Raw genomic sequence first — 22,183 nt, forward strand, 5'->3', positions numbered from 1 at the left:
ACTAGATCAGGAATAAATGTTTAAAACTCAACATGAACTTAAAAAAACAAAAACAATTTCATTGGCTCAACTTGATACGATATTACATATTATACTCTGGTTCAGTAAAAAGGTACTGTAGAGCAAAAAGGGGAGAAATCGAATTATATTTTATTTGGCTAAGTAGAAGCGTTGGCAATGGGAGAGTTAAGTACTAGGAAAATCATTTATTTGCATCTTCCTTTGTTTAATGGGCCTGGCATGGCCTAGCGCGTTAAGGCGTGCGCTTCGTAATCTGAGGGTCGCGCCAAACATGCTCGCCCTCCCAGCCGTGGGGGCGTTATAATGTTACGGTCAATCCCACTATTCGTTGGTAAAAGAGTAGCCCAAGATTTGGCGGTGGGTGGTGATGACTAGCTGCCTTCCCTCTAGTCTTACACTGCTAAATTAGGGACGGCTAGCACAGATAGCCCTCGAGTAGCTTTGTGCGAAATTCCAAAACAAACAATCCTTTGTTTAATTTTTACATAACACAAAGACAACAGGTAGTTATTCATTAATTGTAACTCTGAAATTAAAAGCAACCTTATTTTTAATAAACTACAGATAATACTGATAAAACAGGAAAAACAGTCATTATGCAAAATGGTACTAATAAACAACACGTGCAGGTCGTGTCATCCTTTTCTACCAGATAAGTGCCACAACAAGGGCAAGCCGCAGGTATTGTCGTCTTCCTCTATTCAGTAAACAATTAGTTCTTTGCTGTCAAAGTTTATAAGATGAGGTTTTATAACCAACGTTTTGTATAAAATTGTACAAGCAAAGTTTTATTTTGGCATAAAATATATGTATTCAGGGAATTCTGTGGTAGTTTTAAAAGTCTGATGAGCAAAATTCCAGGATTGCTGATTAAGTCTATTTTAAATTCAACAAGGTTTACTAATAAAGCACCAAATATTGAAGTTTATATATTCTTAATAAATAATACCTAGTCCTTATCAGATAGAGACTTATATTGTAAAGATAAAAGAGAGACTGGTTGTGGATCATGAGACACAGATGACAGAGTTGTTAGATAAACTACTAGCACCAAGTGATGGACTGTGTGATGTGAATTGATTAATAGGGCAGTCTAAGACCACAGCTGGTACAGAGGGCTGTGTAGATGTGTCACTATTTTCTGGATGGCCCAGAAAACATACAGCAAGGGCTGATAAAAGATATGCATACGTAGTGGTTACACCAGGAAAACTAAAATATGATATCAATGGAGAAAGCACCACAGAACTACAGAATCCAGTGCTGTTGCATTTTATTGCACTGCTAAATACAGATACTGATGGACCATAGAAATAATGGCAAACTTGGGGTGAGCTTCTCTGGTAGAATGAAGAGGTGACATGACTGTTCTAATATACATCACTGATGGTGGAATTTGTTGTTTCCTTTAAAGCAGAGATCGGCAACCTCTTTCCACACAGGGGCCAGAAGCCATGTTTGTGAGCAGATGGAGGGCCATGTTAAGTTACAAACTTGAATTCTTTTTTATGACCACCACGGGCCATAGTTAGCTGACCCCTGCTCCAAACCTTCAATTTGTCCTGATGGAAAAATTGGTTCAGTTCTGGAAGAAGATGTATTGTTCACATTTCATAATTCATCAATGACTATTTCTCTAGAACATGCTGGACTGTCTATAAGCTGAAAACTTGCATCTAGTAGTAACCTGCCTTCAGCATTACCTGAGCTAATTTCACATGGTTGCATTTCACTTCCAGTATCATCTGTAGAACACTTAACACCAGACACACTGTCTCCTTACTGGATTGCCTGAGGGTTAGAATCTGATGTTCCACTTCCTATTACTGTATATGGAGAATTATATCTTCAGTAATTAAATTATTATCAAAACACCTTCCTGAACTGTTCAACTGAAGAGTCTTGTAATGGGCTTTCAGACCACTCTGGGAGTTCCTGTAAAACTTGCTTAGTGGAGCTCTTTGGCATGGAAGCATAGTCTGTTCTAGACTTTTTTCTAATGCAGCTTCAATATCCAAATCAGAAGTACGAGAAGATACAGATCTAGAAGTCGACTGTGGTTCTTCAAGCTCTGCTGTACCAAAAGAACATTTTGAACCGTTTGAATTGTCTACAGGTTGGATAAAACGTAAATCAGGAGAAGCTTGAGATATTTTTACATCACATGTATTATGAGTTGTTTTAATATGAGAAGACTGTGGTTCCTCAACAGCAATAGAATTTCCATAATTCTGAGGCTTTTATAACAAACTGGTTGACCCATTCATGTTGTTCTGTAAATGTGGAAACTTTTAAGTTTTCATTCCTTATGGCCTGGCCACTAAGTGTCTGGATGCTTTCAGTTTTCATCACTTCAACTATTTTGTTTTTAACATAGTCTAATGGTGATTAGATGTAGAGCAAGGTGATTATTGATGGTCCCGTTTAGAAGCAAACATTCTGGCCAGCCCTGACAAGAGGGGAGGGTGACCCTTAGTGGGCCCAGGAAATATAGGATGAAGAATAATGTATTCTCATTTTCATAATATACTTAAGGAAAAATTGTAGTACTGCATGAAATTGCTTTGCCTCAAAAAGTACCTCAAAAGTTTAACACAAAATTTCACAGCAAGTCGTTGCTCCTTCAGGTCATTCATTCTGAAATCCGCCAAACGAAAAAATCGCACTTCACTTAAAACCGCGTAGCTAATACACAAATGAAGATATCTGCAATCGGGAAATGGCGTCGTAATCAGCTGATATGTGCGAACATAGCGACACCAAGCGGAATTCCCTGGAACCAACTAGAGCCGCGCAATTCAAACAGTCCGCGTATTTTTTGAACAGCCCTCGTATATAGATCCTGGACAGTCTTCAGCAAAGTGGTCTGATTCTTCTGAAGAAGAACCTGAGGTTACTGCTACTGAAGTCACTCCTTCCTTCTATTGGGTTTCCCACCATTACCTGTTGAACAATGAGAGTCTGTTGATGAGAGGTTTCTAAATGGACTAAAATATGTTAAAAACTTGGAAGTTCCTGAGATATCAAATCAACTAGTACTTTATACACTTCCTATGTTTGTAGAGGAATAAGCATTGGTTGATACACTGCAGTTACTAAAACAGTCATAATTCTTGGAGCTGATAACCTTTATCTGCTGTTTAAGAATGTAAACCGGAAAAGGAGCACTGTGAATATGATCGTGTGTTCTATCAAACATGCCAGAAGCAGAGGTTTCCTCTGTGGTTGTTACTTCCTCACTTCCACGTGATCTTTTTATTTGATTGGTGCACAGAGCTGTTGTCCAAGTTATGATTCTTGGGTTCAGTGTCAGTGGTTTGACCAATTTGACATGTTATTATAGCATTAATCAAGTGTACTACTGTAACCTGGGTGTTTGTTTCTCATACTTTTGGCTTCTCTTCCTAATTCTGCGTGATGGTCAAAGCTACTAAAATGAAGAGGGTTTCCTAATTTCCTCTTCACATCAACTGGTGAAGTTTCTTTCATTTCTTCACTCTGCTTTTGATTCTTTCCATTCTTTACATTTATCAGCTCTTGTTCAAACTTTTCTTGGCTGATTGGACCACCAGCTTTCAGGCAGCATACACCTAATGCAAGAACCAATCTCCATTCACCTGCAACTAGATTGTTTTGAGTAAAGGTTTTGTTATTTGCTCCAAACCTGTAATGATCTGGGAGACGAGAGGTTCTGGTTTGCTATTCATGAGAAGGACTCTCTCTTATCTTCTCTCCTGCAGCTGAAGTATTTTTGTTTGGATTCTGTTTTGGAGATTCTAAAGACTTAAATTCACAAAGGGATTTGAGATGTTGTTGTATGTTCACTTTAAATACGTTTTGTTGAATGGAATCCAATTTAAGTCTGACCCCTCATCATCTATAAGTATTGTCAATCTAGGCTGAACAATGACAATATCTACAAGTGTGCTGAAGCCATTGCGAGAAGAATCCAACACTGAATGAGTGGCAGGATGTAGGTGATGTGGTGTTTTCAGTAGCAGGAGCAGGACTGAACAACTGTGGGTGACAATATGTTGATTTGAATACCTGAATAACTGAAGGTTTCCCTGTAGCCCAGGTTATGCTCCTGATGGCATTTTCTCTTGCAAATGGTTGGCTTGGATCTACCTTAAAAATTTGGAGGTTAGGTTGCCTACTATAAGAAGGCCATTGGTCTTCTGGAGAATTGCCTAGAGACTGATTGGTCAATGAAGCTGAAAGTGGAGTATAATGAATTTCTGGAGCAGGAAATGACATTAGAACACAATTGGCATAATCCAGTCTTGTTGTATTAGATGAGGACTAGAATCTTTGGACGATGGAACTTTATTAGCCTCTCAGACTGATGAGAAACTGTCTCTGTGTGTTAAAATCGACCATAATTTGCTTTGAGCTTGAAGTATCACAGACAAAACCAGATCTGATGATGTTGAGGATTGTGTAGGCTGACTGGCTGGAAGTGTATGGTGAGGACATAAGTCTATGGCATTCCTGATCAACTACTCATTCATAAATCATTGGTAGTGTAGCCTTGGAAAGTACTTCTTGTTGAGAATAGTGTGATTCTTCTGTTTCTTCCTCCTTTTGCACCTAAGACTAGCAAAGAAGCAAATACTGTCCAAAATTTGATTTCATGGGTCTTTTTTAATCATGTAATGGTGTACCATGTGTTACTGAACCTCCATTGTTAACCTGTGTAGAATGAATTGGTCTTAGAAGGCCTTTATCGTTAGATGGATTTACTGGGATGTTAGGATACAGATTGAGAGGTATAACTGGATAATAGAACCAGATGACATATGAGGTAACTTTGAAATTGATAGCGTGCTTTTTGTTATCAGGTGTGGTGGAGGAACAGTGAGCTTAAGTGTTTGTTGTTAAGTCTGATGATATGCTGATAGAAGACAATGGGGAGGAACTGTGGATGCTCTAAATGCAAGCTATCTGATGGAGTAAAAACATCTGTTTCAAGACAGATAAAGTGTATATCGTGAGAAATGTCTAATGAAGAGTGTGGCAGGATGACTGGAGGAGGTTGTGAGGATCGACTGTACTGGTGTAAATAAGCAGGAGATGGAGCACCATACTGGGAATGAGGAATTTTGTGGTGAAGTACCCCTGCTTCTGATGGTGATTGAGAAGAGGTTCTTTCTTTTTTGAAGCTTCATATAGGAATTCTTAGATGTTTACCTTTTTACTGAGATCTTGTACCTCATTTTGTTCTTGAAGAAGAATCTGTGTCATCATGGCCAAACCTTTAGCATCAGGAACAGAAACAAGAAGTACAGAAGACCCATGAACTGCTGATGAAGGGGTGTCTACTTACACAAGCTTCAATCTCTTCCTGCTTGACTTCTACAGAGTTATAAGAATCCTTACTGCACGAAGTAACTGGTACCAGGACACCTGTATAGAAAGAAAGATTTATTTGGAGCTCGGAGACTGTACTCAATAGCCAGATATATCAAGTTATGAACACAAGTAGGCTCTTCTTTCCCAGTGGGCACAGCAATACAGCTTTTATAACTGGAACATGATCTTTTGGCTCAATAGTATCATTTGAAACCAGTATATTTTATGTTATACAATTCAATTCTTCATGATTAATTTGTCATCCATCTTTTCCTTGGTCTTCATCAGCATTCAGTAGGGCAATGCTATTGTATTCAAGACTATTCTTCACCCTGTCTTCAGATAATGGTCCAGTGTTTGTAAATATTCTCGAATTCATGTTTTAGTCATTGATTTCTGATAATGTATCCAATGTTTCTTTCGACTTCGTAACTGCTGTAGAAAACATAAATAGATATATCTTACTTTCATGATTGAGTATTAAACAAAAACAGAATATTTAAAAATTTTAGGCCTACAAATAAACCACAGTTGTTTTAATAGCAATGCATTCTTGGCTCAGGGTGGTCCTGTGTTCTAATCGTAGAAGGATAGACTTTATAAAATGGAATACTGGAAGGCCATCTATTCTTATGATCTATTAGAATGGAATATTAAGTATAATGTTCTTAAATACATAAAAGTGAACTTTCAGCATGTTAACCATGTGTGGACTGGAGAAATTCTGACGCGAAGCCAGATGTGACCTGTCAATGGGACTATGTATTAGATGCCAATTTATTACATTCCATATATAACCACAACCCAAATATAGTAATTATAGGAGATTTAAATAATAAACATATCACCTTCAACTATAGATGTACAAACCCTGATGGTAAAATACTTTATAAATTTCTAACTGGAACTAATATGATTCTGTTAAATGATGCAACACCGACACATATCTCGTACACACATGGCACCAGCGAAATACTGGACTTATGCCTGTGTTCGTATAATATGTATCGCAAATTCGTAAACTTCTCTGTTGGTCATAGATAGTGACCATCTTCCAGTCTAGTGTATCTTCAATCTCACACTCCACTCAAACAAAATTAAAGTAAAAGATATATTAAGTTATAACAAAGCTAACTGGCCACAGTTTCAATCAATCATAGAACAAATTTTACCGATGGAAGTACTTAACTTTGCCGCAGACACATCAGATATAGATGCGTATAGTCATATAATCTCAGTGCCTAAAACATGCAGCCAACAGCTCAATACCGAAACAAAAACACTCCACAACACACATATGGCAACCACGTCAAGAAATAATACACCTAATAAAAAAAAAGAAGAAAACTATGCAGACAGTACATACAAAACCGAAATCCGACACTAAAAACACAAATAAACACCATAAGAAATAAAATCCGACAACAAAAACAAGACAGTTGGGGCACCTTCTGCTCACAATTAAATCATAAAACAGATCCAAAACAATTCTGGAGACACTTGAAAAGATATACCAACACAGGATAAACAAAGAGTACCCACCACTCGAATCACATGGTAAAACAGCTTACATTAACCTAGAAAAAGCAGATATATTTGAAGACCACCTACAAAACACACCATGAACCAAACATGAACACATACTTCTATAATAAAGTCAATAACTTCACTGAACAGAACAAAACCATATACATGCCAAAAACCCAGTAAACACATTAATAAAACCAGAGAAACAAACAGACTGGAGCATTCATCAACTGATAAAAGATACAACAGTAACCGAAGTACTAACAGCTATCAAACACACAAAAACAAAGCTCCTGGAGAAAATGGTGTACAAGCTAAAACATGGTACTCAGAAGTTATATGAACACCTAACAGCTCTATTTAACTTATCATTATAAGCCGGATATATCCTTGTTTCTTGGAAGGAAGCAGTAATATTAATGTCCAGAAAGAAGGAAAGCCAGCATATAAACCAAACAATTACCGCCCAATTAGCCTAACCAGTTGCATCGGAAAAATTTTAGAAAGAATAATTAGAAACCGACTGTTAACATACTTTGAAGTAAATTCAAAATTACCCGAAATTCAAAATGGATTTGGAAAATACAGACCACCTACTCAGATTAACAGAAACAATTACAGACAGTTTTAACAAAAATGAATGCACTGTAACTTACTTTCTTGACATTGAGAAAGCATTTGACACGGTCTGGCATAACGGATTACGCCACAGGTTAACAGAAATGGATTTATCCCAGGAAATTATTCGCTGGTTGACTTCCTGGACAATAGAAAGTGTAAATTATATGTGAATGGGGCTCACTCAAGGTCCTTTTCACCTGAGGCAGGAGTCCCACAGGGAAGGGTAGTTAGCCCTATATTATTTATCATGTATGTGACTAATATGTCACTGTCGGACCTAAATTTAGGTTTTGCATCACAATGTTATGACGATGTAGCGGTCTGGAAAAGTACCCCCACTCCTTCAATAGCAGCAACAAACCTCCAACCAGTCCTGAATACTGCCAGAAATATAGAATAAAAATAAATATTCCGAAAACCCAACTAATTTTATTCATCATATTAAATAAACTAAAAAACATCCACCAAAGTTATACATGAACGGATCACTTTTGCAGACTTCTACTTTGGCTAAATTTTTAGGATTAACTTACGATACCAAATTAACATGGATACAACATACTAACAATATCCTGACTAGAATCTGGAAAAGAGCAAATTATATAAGAAGTCTGCCAGGTAAAAATCAAGGTACATCACCTGATAATATAATAAAAATTCTGCAAAACATACATTAGACCTATAATAGAATACCTATGTCCAGCCTTTATAAACATAACACAAAAACAATTACAGAAACTACAAAAATTCAATCCTAACCTCAGCCTATAAAGTACCACGTAGTACTTCATCCACATTCGTGCAAAAGTATGCAAACATAGAGACAGTATCTGTAAGACTCTTGTATAATGCACTAAATTATTTTAATAAAAATTGGCATAAAAATGATTTAATGTGTGATCTCGACAGATACTACGTACATGATAAACATAATCCTAAGTACCTCTCTCCTATAAATATATATTTAAGAAATATAAATCAAGCTGGCCACCATGCACTAGCCGCTTAAAACTAGTATAATATTCAAAGTTTATAATTTCTATATATATAAATAGATTTAAAAATAATAATAATAATAAAAAAGGCAACTCAAGACAATATATGGGCATTGCCCTGAAAAGGGTCAAATTACTATTGTTTACTCTAGCCCTAAAGCACTACAACTACAAAATAGTAGTAGCTGAAATGAAAGTTCGGGATGGAGGAAGAGGTCGTGTGCACCTGAACCTCCAGGGTATCTAAAATTTCCAACATACCCAAATACCCACAAAGAAGAAACGAAGTGAAGGACCGATTTAAAGGTTAGCACGAGCTTTACGTGGCCATGGTACCCACCACTGGTTTCCGTACGCACGACTTTCTCACAGGGTTTTCACACTGGTCATTCTCCGGTGGCCGGTGATGCTGATTCAGTATTACCTCTTAAAGTCAGTTGACAGCTCTAGGAACTACTGACCATAGAGATGACCAGGTCTCTCTAGCTGATAGCTGCACATGAGGTCCACAAGCGATCCACACTGACACCATAAATCACCACACAGTTTCCACTTCATTAAATACTACACTGCCATGATGTGTCATTGGGGAAGTTCTAGTACTGTGATGACAGATGAGATAGACAGACGATCTGAATGAGAAAAGAACGAAATACACGTCTATATGAAAGTGAACTAAACGCGAGTCGATGAACAAACACAGCGTCTGGTTTGGGCGTGTCTTTTTGTTTGTTTGTTTGTTTTTGAATTTCGCACAAAGCTACTCGAGGGCTATCTGTGCTAGCCGTCCATAATTTAGCAGTGTAAGACAAGAGGGAAGGCAGCTAGTCATTACCACCCACCGCCAACTCTTGGGCTACTCTTCTACCAACGAATAGTGGGATTGACTGACACATTATAACGCCCCCATGGCTGGGAGGGCGAGCATGTTTGGCGCGACTCGGGCGCGAACCCGCGACCCTCAGATTACGAAGCGCACGCCTTAACGCGCTAGGCCATGCCAGGCCATTGGGCATGTCCATAAGTACGACAAGAGAAGGAAACACAACAACAATTGAACAGGAAAAAAAAAACGGTAAATCCTAAAGGTTGCTAAAAAGTGAGGTTCGTGCGCTTCGCGCGCCCAGAAACACCAACAATAAGCGTGGAAAACTAATACAAATTCATGGTTAGAGTTTACCGTGAAAACAGTGGTTGTCAAAAGACGCCGTACAAGTGCGCTGGGGGAGGTCTGATGAAAAAAACGGCATCAGTGTTTGTAGCCATGTTTTGTTTTGTTTTAAACCAGTAACTTTACATAAAAAATTCAGCCAGATAAAATAGTATGTGCGGTATTCATATAACTGAAACAATCTCGTGTAGGTCTCAAGAATGGTTTTAAACTATATAATTCCCTATAAACAAGATAACATACAGAGGTTAAATTCTCCTACGCGAAAACCACTTATTTTGTAATTACGTAAGCCTTTTATATTTGCGAAACACGTCGCTACCTTTTTTCCCTTATCACGAACGGCTGGAACGTGGTATTTACAACTTGAATTATCAAAAACAAAACACGTCATTATACTTCGTATTACATTAAACTCGGCGTTACCTACGTTATTTCTAGAAACTAGTTTCGTGAAAAGTATAAACAACATATTCACGTATATAATCACACTCTCTCTCATTTATTTCATTCACCTTCGAATTTTATACTTTTCAACACTTTAAATCAATAATTACGACATAAATTTACTTTTATTAACGAGCCTAAATCAGAAAAATAGACTAGTTTGAGATTACTCCTAGACAAAAGAAACCATAAGAAAATTTCGACTCAGTATCATAGAAATTCCATATAAGGGACTACCCATAAAATTCGAAACGTTTGCTAGGGGGACACTTTGTTAGGACAAACGTTACGTAGAGGATGAGAAATTATATTTGTTACATAACGTACGATTTATTAATCGCATAGACGCTTTTCATATTACGAAGCATATAGTATAACCACAAGGTGGCAGTTTCAAAACGATCACTGAGTTTGTTTAATAAGTAGACTGATTCTAGATCTCATCAGAAAACAAAACTGTACTCCGGGATTTACAGTTTCGTTTTGTGACTTAGATTAATATTTTTTTCTTTGTTTATTTTTGAATTTCGCGCAAAGCTACACGAGGGCTATCTGCGCTGGCCATCCCTAATTTAGCAGTGTAAGACTAGAGGGAAGGCAGCTAGTCATCACTACCCACAGCGAACTCTTGGACTACTCTTTTACCAACGAATAGTAGGATTGACCGTAACTTTATAACACCTCCACGGATAATAGGGCATGTTTGATGTGACGGGGATTCGAGCCTGCGACCCTTAGAGTACGAGTCGAGCATCTTAACCACCAGGTTATGCCGAGCCTTATATATTTTAGTAATTATATACGTGCCTGTATTATACAAAAATAATTACTCTCATAATTCAATTTTGCTCTGATTGTATTACCAACAATTAACAATCATTAGCCATTTTCCAATCATAATTATCATTACGTTCAAACAAATGTTTATTTTATAAATGTTAATTCTGATGTTACTGTTTTAAAATTGTTCTTTACTTTGCATTTAAAAGTAAATCAATATTTGTTTCCTTTTATTTTTTCACATAATTATATGGGTTTGTTTGTTTGTTTTTGAATTTCGCACAAAGCTACTCGAGGGCTATCTGTGCTAGCCGTCCCTAATTTAGCAGTGTAAGACTAGAGGGAAGGCAGCTAGTCATCGCCACCCACCGCCAACTCTTGGGCTACTCTTTTACCAACGAATAGTGGGATTGACCGTCACATTATAACGCCCCCACGGCTGAAAAGGCGAGCATGTTTAGCGCGACGGGGATGCGAACCCGCGACCCTCAGATTACGAGTCGCACGCCTTAACACGCTTGGCCATGCCGGGCCTAATTATATGGGTAATATGAACAGTGGACGGACATGTTTCATGATTATTTTAACGAATAATTACAAAGCTAGTTAGATAAATAGTTAGACTTATTGACAGACAGATCTAGACTGCATAATTGTGAGCTTAACTGCAAAGAGTACATAGCGGCAATTTTTAAAATGAAATTATCACAGAATGTGTTGAAATAACAGAGTAGAGAATAATTTTTCTTGTCAGTTGTGTTCTAAAATAATTGAAAAAACGTGTGAACTTTTAATGAAAACAAATTGTTTAAAGCTCTGCATACAACTATGGTCAACATAAGTGAAATTATCACCAACTGTATTGTAATAATAGAGCAGAAGAAATAATTCTTGTCAGTTTTGTTCTCAAGTTGAACCAGCCTGTGTGTTCTTTAATAAAAAGAAACAATTAATTAAAGCTCTAAATACAACTGCTGTGATTAACTGTGTAACGAACATTTGCATATACTTTTGACTTGTTTTAACGCATTATTTTAAAACAAGTTGATTGTGTGTTGTTTTTAATTGTTGAAATTTATCGCCAACAAGTTACAGATGAAACTACACCTGATTAAATAATATTTTAATTTTATTTTCCCTCATTTTTCTTTCCCTTATGTTTAGGCCTGGCATGGCCAAGCGCGTAAGGCGTGCGACTCGTAATCCGAGGGTCGCTGGTTCGCGCCCGCGTCGCGCTAAACATGCTCGCCCTCCCAGCCGTGGGGGCGTATAATGTGACGGTCAATCCCACTTTTCGTTGGTAAAAGAGTAGCCCAAGAGTTGGCGGTGGGTGGTGATGACTAGCTGCCTTCCCTCTAGTCTTACACTGCTAAATTAGGGACGGCTAGCACAGATAGCTATTTAGTAGCTTTGTGCGAAATTCCAAAAAAACAAACAAACAAACAATCCCTTATGTTTAGTGAACCATTTCGAAGACCACCGAGTACACCCGTAGTTTGAGAAACATCGAGTTTCATTTACTTCTGTGTTGATTCTTATTTCTGATTTATGACTATAATCTGCTTTGATCAGAACTTGACATTTATCACAAATCATAATCTCACAGTTATAAATCGATACCAGAGGTTCAACCAGTCATGTGACAGACAATAGTAGAAACCAAATGACGCTTTGTACAAGTGTTAGGTAAAATTTAAAAGGCATAATTTTTAGCAGTTATAATGATGCTTGTTGTCCTGTACAAGATTAAACCTCCTATCGGTTGGGTACTCTTATACCATTATCTAACAACCTATTGCAAAGTGTGTTACATATACGAATTTATTTGTCGAATTTCGCGCAGAGCTACTCGAGAGCTATAGGCGATAAACCGTCCCTAATTTATAAATGATAGGGGAAGGCAGTTAGTGGAAAAAAACAACAAAAAACACTGTCAACTCTTGAACTACTACTTTCCTTAGGGCTAGTGGGATTGACTGTTACATATAATAATTCTTGGGTGAAAAAGCAGGCATGTTCAGTGACGGGTTTTTAACCACGCATGTTACAACTCAAACACCCTAACCACTAGGTTATGCTATGTCTCGACTGGAAGTTGTGATGAAGAAATTGGAGGAAGCCTAAGGAAGAGATCAGCATTAAACTTAACTAAGATAACGAAGGAAATGGATGTTTCTGGAACAACTGAAATAAAATTAGTAAGAGCGTTGGTTTTTCCCACCCAGTATCTAGTTCTGGAATGGTATAATGTAGTTTATTCGCCAAACTAAACAAAATTTTAACGGGAATATCAGTTTTTTTCACACGTTCTGAAATGTACGAACACTTTCTGCTTCTTGGTTATTTGTTTATAGACAGTTTATTTGTCGTTTAATTTGCATAAAATGTATGTAGATGTGTGTTAGTATAATATTTATAATATACCATACATCTATTAGCCTAATCGTGATACTTTTTAAGTTATGAGCAAAAAACTACTCGGGACGCAGGGGTACGAACACTTTCTGTTGTAACTGTAGCTCTGTCCAAAACTAGCAGCTACAAAACAACATTTTTGTATGACAGTACTTAAATTTTCCATTGGGCATGTATTCAATTTCAGATTCTTTAAATATATTGTGGCACAGCTATTGATGAAAGTTTGTTCACCTAAATGTAATTGTTGCCTTGTTCCTTTTGAAAACAAAAGCCAACTCTTTCACCTTTGTTGGTGCATCACTTGTGTTGCCATTTCCAGTAAGTCTTCAAAGTAATCCATGTCAATAGGAGCACCAAACTTTGGTGTATGCTTGGCAACATAACTTAATGGTGGAACAAAACTGTTCAATTCTTTGCATACTTTCAGTACTTATATGGAAGAAGAAACATTTTTCTGGGATTCATAACTGCATTGCCAAGCTGTAAATTGAGCAGCATGAAATGTTTATTTGTAATCTTGATTTAAGTCATGCATGCCAGTGTAATAATGTACAAATCTATCCTTGACCGAATTTGATATAATTATGCTACCTATTCTCATGTCTAATGACTTCAAACCATTTCCTGCCAAAGCGGTACCTACTTCCAAAGTGTTTCAATAGATTATAATGTGCCCTGCTTTATGAAGCAGGCAAAAAAGTGTATTAGATCTAGGATGCAACTAAGGCTAATATGCTTAAGCATCTATTTACTTACTACATCGATGTCATACACCATATCTTGGGCATCACTTACAAATGTTAAAGGATTTTTTGATGTTTGTTCAACTGGGTTTGTCAAATCCACCCACATTTTCCATTTCTAAGCCATCTTGTATTGTATCTTGGCCACCATTTGACATACTTAGAAAGGTAAGTAAACTATCTGGAACATACCAATATATTCCTAGAACACAAATATTGATACCCTTTGCATTTGAATGGTACAATATGTCAGCTCTAACTTAAGAGCAATGTAAACCATAGCAAGAAAGATGTCATCACTACATTAAGATATGATGATTTATGTCTGAACTCTTTTGAAAAAGGGTGGATACAGAGATATGTGAAAATACATTTGGAATCATTATGGTGCAGTTTACTGCTGCTGTTGTCCTGCCAACAGTATGAAACTCATACAGCTTACCAACAAACATTTTAGGTCTCTCAATGGATGTTGGGCACTTGTTTGCAAATGTTGAAGAAACCTGATAATGTGATTTATTGGAAAGATAGACATACCTGTCCCAGACATCACTAACGTCTTGTACAAACCCTTTTTTAGCAAAGCCTTTATGTTCTTCAAAAAACCAAGCCACTGGTATATCACTTGTTGAAGCATTGCTTTGAGTTCTTGAAACTAACTGGTCTCCCAGATTAATTCAATCCTGCCAAAAAGAATTTCAAATGCCACAGCTATTGAAGATTCCTTCATGTTAGGTCAAAGAACCATTTACATCTGTAACAAAGACAGGAAAGATTGTAATTAAATGGTTAAGACACAAACTTCCTTTCACTTTTTGAGTTTACAAAGTAATGGTCACTGAAGTTTTGAGATTTATTGGCAATAATTTTGTTTTTCAATTTTGAGAGTGAAGGAACAAATTACCAGGTGGACAATAAAGTTTTTGAATTTACCACATCAAATATTTGCCAAAAATTACCCCAAGATGCTTGATGTTGACCACTTTTCTGAAGACTGAACCACACTAACATAGTAAGTGTTAAAAATGATTCATTTCATACTTCATTATTGGAAACCCTATAAAGGACTCATTTCATACTGTATTAAAGGAATCCCTGCAAACTACTACTCTCGTACATTGTAATCACATTTCCACAACACACTCATTTTGCAAAATCCCAAGAAATTATATCATAAACAACAGATAAAAATACACAAAACATTATTTGCATTCTAGCTTCATGTTATACATATATAAATTACCAGAAAATAAATAGCATACCGCTCTAAAGGACCACATGATAAGTTGTATACTATTCCTTGTTCTTTCTTTCATACAGAAACTACAGTCTTTGCTGTTGAACACTGAATGGTACAATTATGTATTACCTAACTTCAATAGATGACTTGTGCATGGCCAAATCATCCTCTAGTATATTTACAAATAGACTATAAGCAATAAGTTTAGCTACAGGAACAAAAGAGCTTTGACCTGTTTTAGGGTCAATGAACTTGTTAAAAATGATTTCAACCAAACCTGCACTTCCTGAACACCTGCAGATTATATTGTGCTTACCATCTGCATTAATTGGTCAATAAGTAAACACATAAGACCAACTTCCATGATGTACAATGACCTCTGCTAGCAACAAAAAAAAGTCCTTAAAAGTGACAAAGATGTGGTACTCATATTCACTCTCATTACCAACTTGTAAGTTTGTGAGAAATTATAAAATAATCATTAGCTGAAACTGAACTATCTGTAAAATCAACAAAGATTTGGTTAAATCCTGGAGATTAACTCTATTACCTATGAACAATAAGTAATGGTTATGAAATAATCAATTAATGTCATCCAAAAAATAAACAAATGATCAAAATTACCATTTCTGATAATTAACATTTTTAGTTATTCCAACTATCCAAACTTCAAGTAAGGGTAACTGATTAGATGAACATAATTAACTAACCAGCCTGAAAATTAATTAGCAACTTCCATTAGCTGTATAACTCTAAGGGTAGTACTTCTAATTGGTCATGTTAAGGAATTTGCATAAAGAATTCCAGGATGAGTATTAAGTGAAGCTCGTTGTAGACAAATAGAGAACTCCCGAGACAACATAATTATTTTTCAATAAACATTTTTATGCACAACTGTAAAGCAATGTGATCTGGCATGACTGTAGTTCTGGTGGACATATAACTCACAAAGTGGTTAAAGTCCGTGTTTTACTAACCAGTTTTCCATAAAAACTCATGGCTAACCTTGTCTTCCTAAAATTTAATAATCTAACCATTAAAGTTGCAAAAGCATATTTTCACTTATTTTTTGTGCACTTTTGGTTTATGTTTTGTTATCTTTAAACCAGAAACTTATTAAACTTTATCAAACTAAACTTCTGCAGTATTCCTTTTATTTTAGATACCTCATAGAAACTTGTTCTATTTTACTTGATTTTATTGGGACATAGCATAAGAATAAATTGCACAGGAAATATTCCCATAATTTTTGTTTTAATCTATATTTACAGATTTTAGGTTTAGAGCACTTTGTAACTCAGTATGTAAGAGTGATAAGCCATTCTGAGTAAATGTTCTTTTATAAACTCATTAAAAAGTACACACACTGTTAATCATTCCTGTAACAAAATTTCCTTTTGCCCTTTTATAGGAATTTCTCCATAGTAAATTATTTTTACAAAACGTGTTATTGGTATTCAGTATGACAAATAATAAAATTTTAATTTAAACTAAAAAAACTAAAGGTTTGCTGATTAAAAACTGCTTGATATATGTCACTTCACTATTTGAGAAAATCCTGTAAAGGGGACAAAATTACAAATTTTAGCAGAGTACGAGTCATCTTCAGTTTAGACAGTTGTATTTTTCTAACAGGGTGATTGGCTTTTGGAATGGGTTGTGTTCAGATGTGGTGGATACAGTAAGTTTAAGGAAAGGATCAATACATATTTAAATGTACAAGGCTAGACCTGAGTTTTCTTTGGGCAGCACTGATGTAAGCTCTATTGTCCTTAAATGTCACATTAAAACAAGTTTAACCTTAAACTCATTATAACTCTTTAGACAACAGAATCATCAAAGTGGCTTTCACATTTTCCAATACATCGTCATTTCTTATATAAGAACATCAAAATTGTACACAGTATTCCAACTGACCTACATTGATTTTAACTTATTATCAAAGTATCTGTAAATAAACCCTAAAATACTATTAGACATACTACTAATAACAGAGCATTGTGTCAATAATGATCAAACTTTGTAGAATGGATGGCAATATATTAGTAACTTGAGTGAGTTGTATTTACAGAAGTAGATATGCTTATGTACAGATTACCCAAGTAAGCAACAGTAACAATGAGAGCTGACAAGTAAACTTGGGTATTTCTAGCTGTGTTGAGGATATTAAAGTAATATTGGTACGTTTTATAGAAAGTAGGTAGTAAATGACCTTCAATTATAGTAAATGCAACGTAGTTATCACAATTCAGACTGGAATTTTAATGTGAAATGAAACCCACTTAGAAGTGTGAATGAAGATAAGAATCTTAGGGGTGAATCAGTTAGGTCAAAGAGGTAACTAGTTCTTTATAAAAATCACTGTCTAGGCCACATTTGAATCTTGTGTGCAGTCTAATCTGTGTAAAAGGGTTAAGAAAAGGACAATTATGATGGAAGTGTTATATATGTAAAAAGGTTAAAATCTTATTTCAGCTTGAGAAAACAAAGGTAAAAGGTGATCCAATTGATGTTTACAAGGTTATGTAGAGAAGTGATAAATTATTTTGTGTGCCATATTTGAAAAAAAAAAAGAACACAATTTTAAGTTTTAGACAAGACAAGTAAGTCTGCCTTTAGTTAAAATGGTTTCATTTTTCTATGAGAATGAATGATGTGATGCTAGGAATCAGGATTATTTCTGAAGGGCAAAGAATGGTTAACTTTTCACTTCTTTTTCTTGTCAATAGGAGTACCTTAAAGAATCAAATGGTCTCTCACTGCCAATAATTTCAGTTATGAGAGACATCAAAACTGAAAAGGTCTGAATAAAATAAGATTCAAGGACAACAGAAAACACTTGTTCTGGCTAAATGAAAAGTTTTTTGCCAACTACAAATGATCCACCTAATCATAATTTAAATTTAAATTGTCTCTCACTAAGATAATCAACATATTAAAGTTAGGGTTTTAGTTATTTTTTTTAATTATTCCAACTATCCAATTAAACAAATACTGTTATGTTATTAAATTTGTTAAATTAAGAACATAGCTACATAATGGTACAACTTTGGCCTTATATATTGTTTTTAAATTCAAGTTCAAATGTAGTTATTTGAGTGGTGGAGAGGAACAGTTTAAAATTCAGGGATCTCTGGCTTGATTATCATTGCCACCAAATTTGCTCATCCTTTGCTATGACAAAGTTATTTATGCTATCTGTCACTGTCACTAGTTTTACTGTACTGACTAAAAGGTAGACAACTATCTGATAGCACCCACCAACAACTTTTATGTTGGTGCATATCATGGTTTGAGGAACATAATACTAAAGTGTTATTTGATTAATTAAAAGTAGTCAATTAATGGGGTCATTAGTTAATTGATTAGTGAATACAATGAATTCTTCAACTCAGTTATTGTGTTGTCCAACATATTTTTGTGATTAAGTTTCAATGCTACACTTTCTCTTTCTGGTTCTTTTTTTCCTAACTTCTAGTGTCTAGGTCATATAACTAGCGTTACAGCTGTATTGTTGAATTAAAAGTTACAAGATTATACAACCTAGAAGTTCTGTAAAGTTTACATACGTTCTTTGTAAGTAAATCCGAGTTCAGAACTTTTGAAGTGTGAGTATGTGTTCTTTTACTTCTGAAAATCCAAATAAGTACTATTCTGTTTTTACGAACCACAGAATTAATCTTGTGAAGATTATCAAAATTTTTAAGAATTTGTTACAAAACAACTAGATGACTGGAAGAAACCACATATAACTGTATAGAGAATAAAATAAAAGACAAACAATAAGAAATACACTGACACTGTGATGAAACATAAATGAAGAATTAAAACGAAAAGGGTTGAGAGCAAACGGACCAATCTAGAGATGTAATAATTCAACACCAGAACACCACAAATCTCTAAAACATACTTCTACTCTGTCTTTAAATGTATTCAAAAACATTAATCAGTATACCTTGTTTCTTAACACAAATAACCTGAAAGTTAATCAGTTAACTCATGATTGATTAATATGTTACTACGCGCTCTTAATTCAACCAAGTAGAACTGACAGAATAGGCTTAACGTTAAGTATGATTGAAATTACTATTATATTTATACGTTTGACTAGCTCTCAGTAAAATAAAGCACCTTAAATTAAAATATGAAGCATTTAGTTTGACATCACTTCTACTTGAGAAGGATTTCTCATGAGGTACACTTAATAAGGATGTTAAGTCAACATATTTTAATAACGAATACAACAAAATTACATATAATTATACGCTTAGACTAATTTCTATGTTGCTAATTGGATTGGCTACTGAAAAACTGATATTTATGAACCGTAAAAACCTCACTCATTTTTTGTCGCACTTTATCAAAGTAAAAAAGTAGATATTTCAAATTTCACTAAGATGAGGGCCTATCAAACAAAAGTGGCAGTAAATGAGAAAAATGAATGTATTGAAAAAGAACAACTGCTGGCATCTACTCTAGTTCAAAAAGTACAAAAATCGCAGCTCTATAAACTAACTTACCGTTCATTTGTCGTGACAGGCATGATTTATCTTATACTGGAACTTCAAAGTTAAATGGGTTTTTTTTTTTTTTTTGTTTGGGAATTTCGCACAAAGCTACTCGAGGGCTATCTGTGCTAGCCGTCCCTAATTTAGCAGTGTAAGAAGGCAGCTAGTCATCACCACCCACCGCCAACTCTTGGGCTACTCTTTTACCAACGAATAGTGGGATTGACCGTCACATTATACACCCCCACGGCTGGGAGGGCGAGCATGTTTAGCGCGACGCGGGCACGAACCCGCGACCCTCGGATTACGAGTCGCACGCCTTACGCGCTAGGCCATGCCGGGCCCAAATGGTTTGGAATAAAATGAATATGCTATTACTCTCAGCAAACCTTGTTTACATAATTGCATCATGCATATAAAGATTTTTCACCTTAACTGCTTAAGGTTTAAGAGAATTTTTCAGTTGTTTTCTACCTTAAAATAAGTAAACCTGATAGTGAGTAAGAAATTAAATTCCTGTTAAACTATATAATGATAAACTCAAAGAAAATATGGCGGAATATAGTTCCGGTTAATAAATCCAGTGGCGGCGCCAAGGGGGGCTTGACCCTCCCAAATGAGCCAAGCCCCCTCAATCCCCCCCAATATTGTCACCTACATACATTCATTAAATATGGGAAACACAATCGTCGTTGTTGCTTAACAATTAACATCAAAGAGACATAGATCTGTAGAACTCAACGTTTTCATTAAGACGGAAGTATGTGTCATGTGTCCCATAGCAACGTACTGAATGCACTGAAACTCATGCGCTGTATTGCCGCTCCCTGTGTAATGCCATTCTATCTTGAGCTTTGACGAAGATTAGACAACCACGTTGATTTCAAGTTACAACAGATCATCAGGGATTTTACTTGATAAACTAAAGGTTTCACAGGTATTTACCCATTAATTTCATTTATCTTTTATTGAAAAGTAAAACATAGCATGCATGTATAAGTGTATTGTGTATAGGTCAAAACTATGAAGCATTTAACCGGTGTTGTGTCCTCTGTGAGATCATTTTGCATTGTGTATCAGCCATCCAAAATTGTACTGATGATTGTGGCATACACTTAAAATTGTGACTTACAATCCAATCAATGTTATACTTATGATTAGATAATAACCTTACATGTTAACTGACCAAATAATTTTTCTAAACAATTCTAGAATGAATTTTGAAATTGTCATTGGATCTCCACAAACTTGTATACATCGCTGTGACCCTGCCTGTCACTTCAGCTGCCTGTTAGAGAAGTTTCTTATGTCTGAAGCTTCTCAAGACATACTTGCGCAAGAGCAGTGGTAGCAACCGCACCAGCAACCTTGCTGTCATGTCAGTGAACTCCAGGAGGGCAAAACAACTCGATACTGATACTGTTATAGACATATTTGCTGCCAATCACCAGAATAGGTGCATTGTTTTGAAGTAATATTACTATAAACACAACATGATGAAAGATAGTTAGCCTGATAGTGACCTTACTTTCCCTCAGAGTATATTAACTTCACGTGGGATAATTCGTTTCTGCTGTGAAAACTATGTCATTTTGTTATATTTGTTTTGATTTGTAGCTTTACTCTTAATGGTATATTAAATGTTCAATCTAATCTTATCTTGATTTTCTTTATTATTATGTATTACCTTGGGTGGAATTTAGGTGAGCTTCCTCTTTTACATATACGCATATTTTCATAAACAGATTATTTATAATTTGTAATAATGAATTATTAATCAGAGTGTGAGTTTCCAATGAAAACTGCATTGAAAACGCGGTTTAAAATAGTACACCTTTTTGAAATGTACCTTGGTATTTACATTATTATAATTTACCATCTATACTTCATATTGATGGCATTTTGGGAAGCCCCTCTACAGTTTACCTCAGCTCCCCAACGAAAATATCCTGGCGGCACCACTGAATAAATCTAATGATTAAATCATTTTCGAACTTCTACTTCAAATGTATACAGTAAAAATTCAACTAGACATTACTTGAGTAAAGGAGCTACAAAGAGCAAATACCATAAAAATAGGTCATTTTTAATTATTTCAGAAAAAAAGGCCAGGTGGGTTAAGGCGTTCGACTCGTAATCTGAGGATCGCGGGTTCGCATCCCCGTCGCGCCAAACATGCTCGCCTTTTCAGCCGTGGGGGCGTTATAATGTTACGGTCAATCCCACTATTCGTTGGTAAAAGAGTAGCCCAAGAGTTGGCGGTGGTTGGTGAGGACTATCTGCTTTCTCTATAGTCTTACACTGCTAAATTAGGGACGGCTTGCACAGATAGCTCTCGAGTAGCTTTGTGCGAAATTAAA

The 22,183-nt window shown here is 35.8% G+C and overlaps 1 long non-coding RNA gene across 1 annotated transcript; it reads right to left on the minus strand.

Annotated features, from left to right (window-relative positions):
- Positions 1-1,275: 1,275 nt before the first annotated feature.
- Positions 1,276-21,024, minus strand: LOC143244155 (uncharacterized). The gene is made up of 2 exons (XR_013024926.1): positions 19,836-21,024; positions 1,276-5,808 (listed from the first exon to the last, which is right to left on the minus strand). It is a non-coding gene; the product is annotated as an uncharacterized LOC143244155 (long non-coding RNA).
- Between the last annotated feature and the right edge of the window lie 1,159 nt (positions 21,025-22,183).

The sequence above is a fragment of the Tachypleus tridentatus genome, chromosome 2 (assembly GCF_004210375.1).
Source record: "Tachypleus tridentatus isolate NWPU-2018 chromosome 2, ASM421037v1, whole genome shotgun sequence".
NCBI lineage: Eukaryota > Metazoa > Arthropoda > Merostomata > Xiphosura > Limulidae > Tachypleus > Tachypleus tridentatus.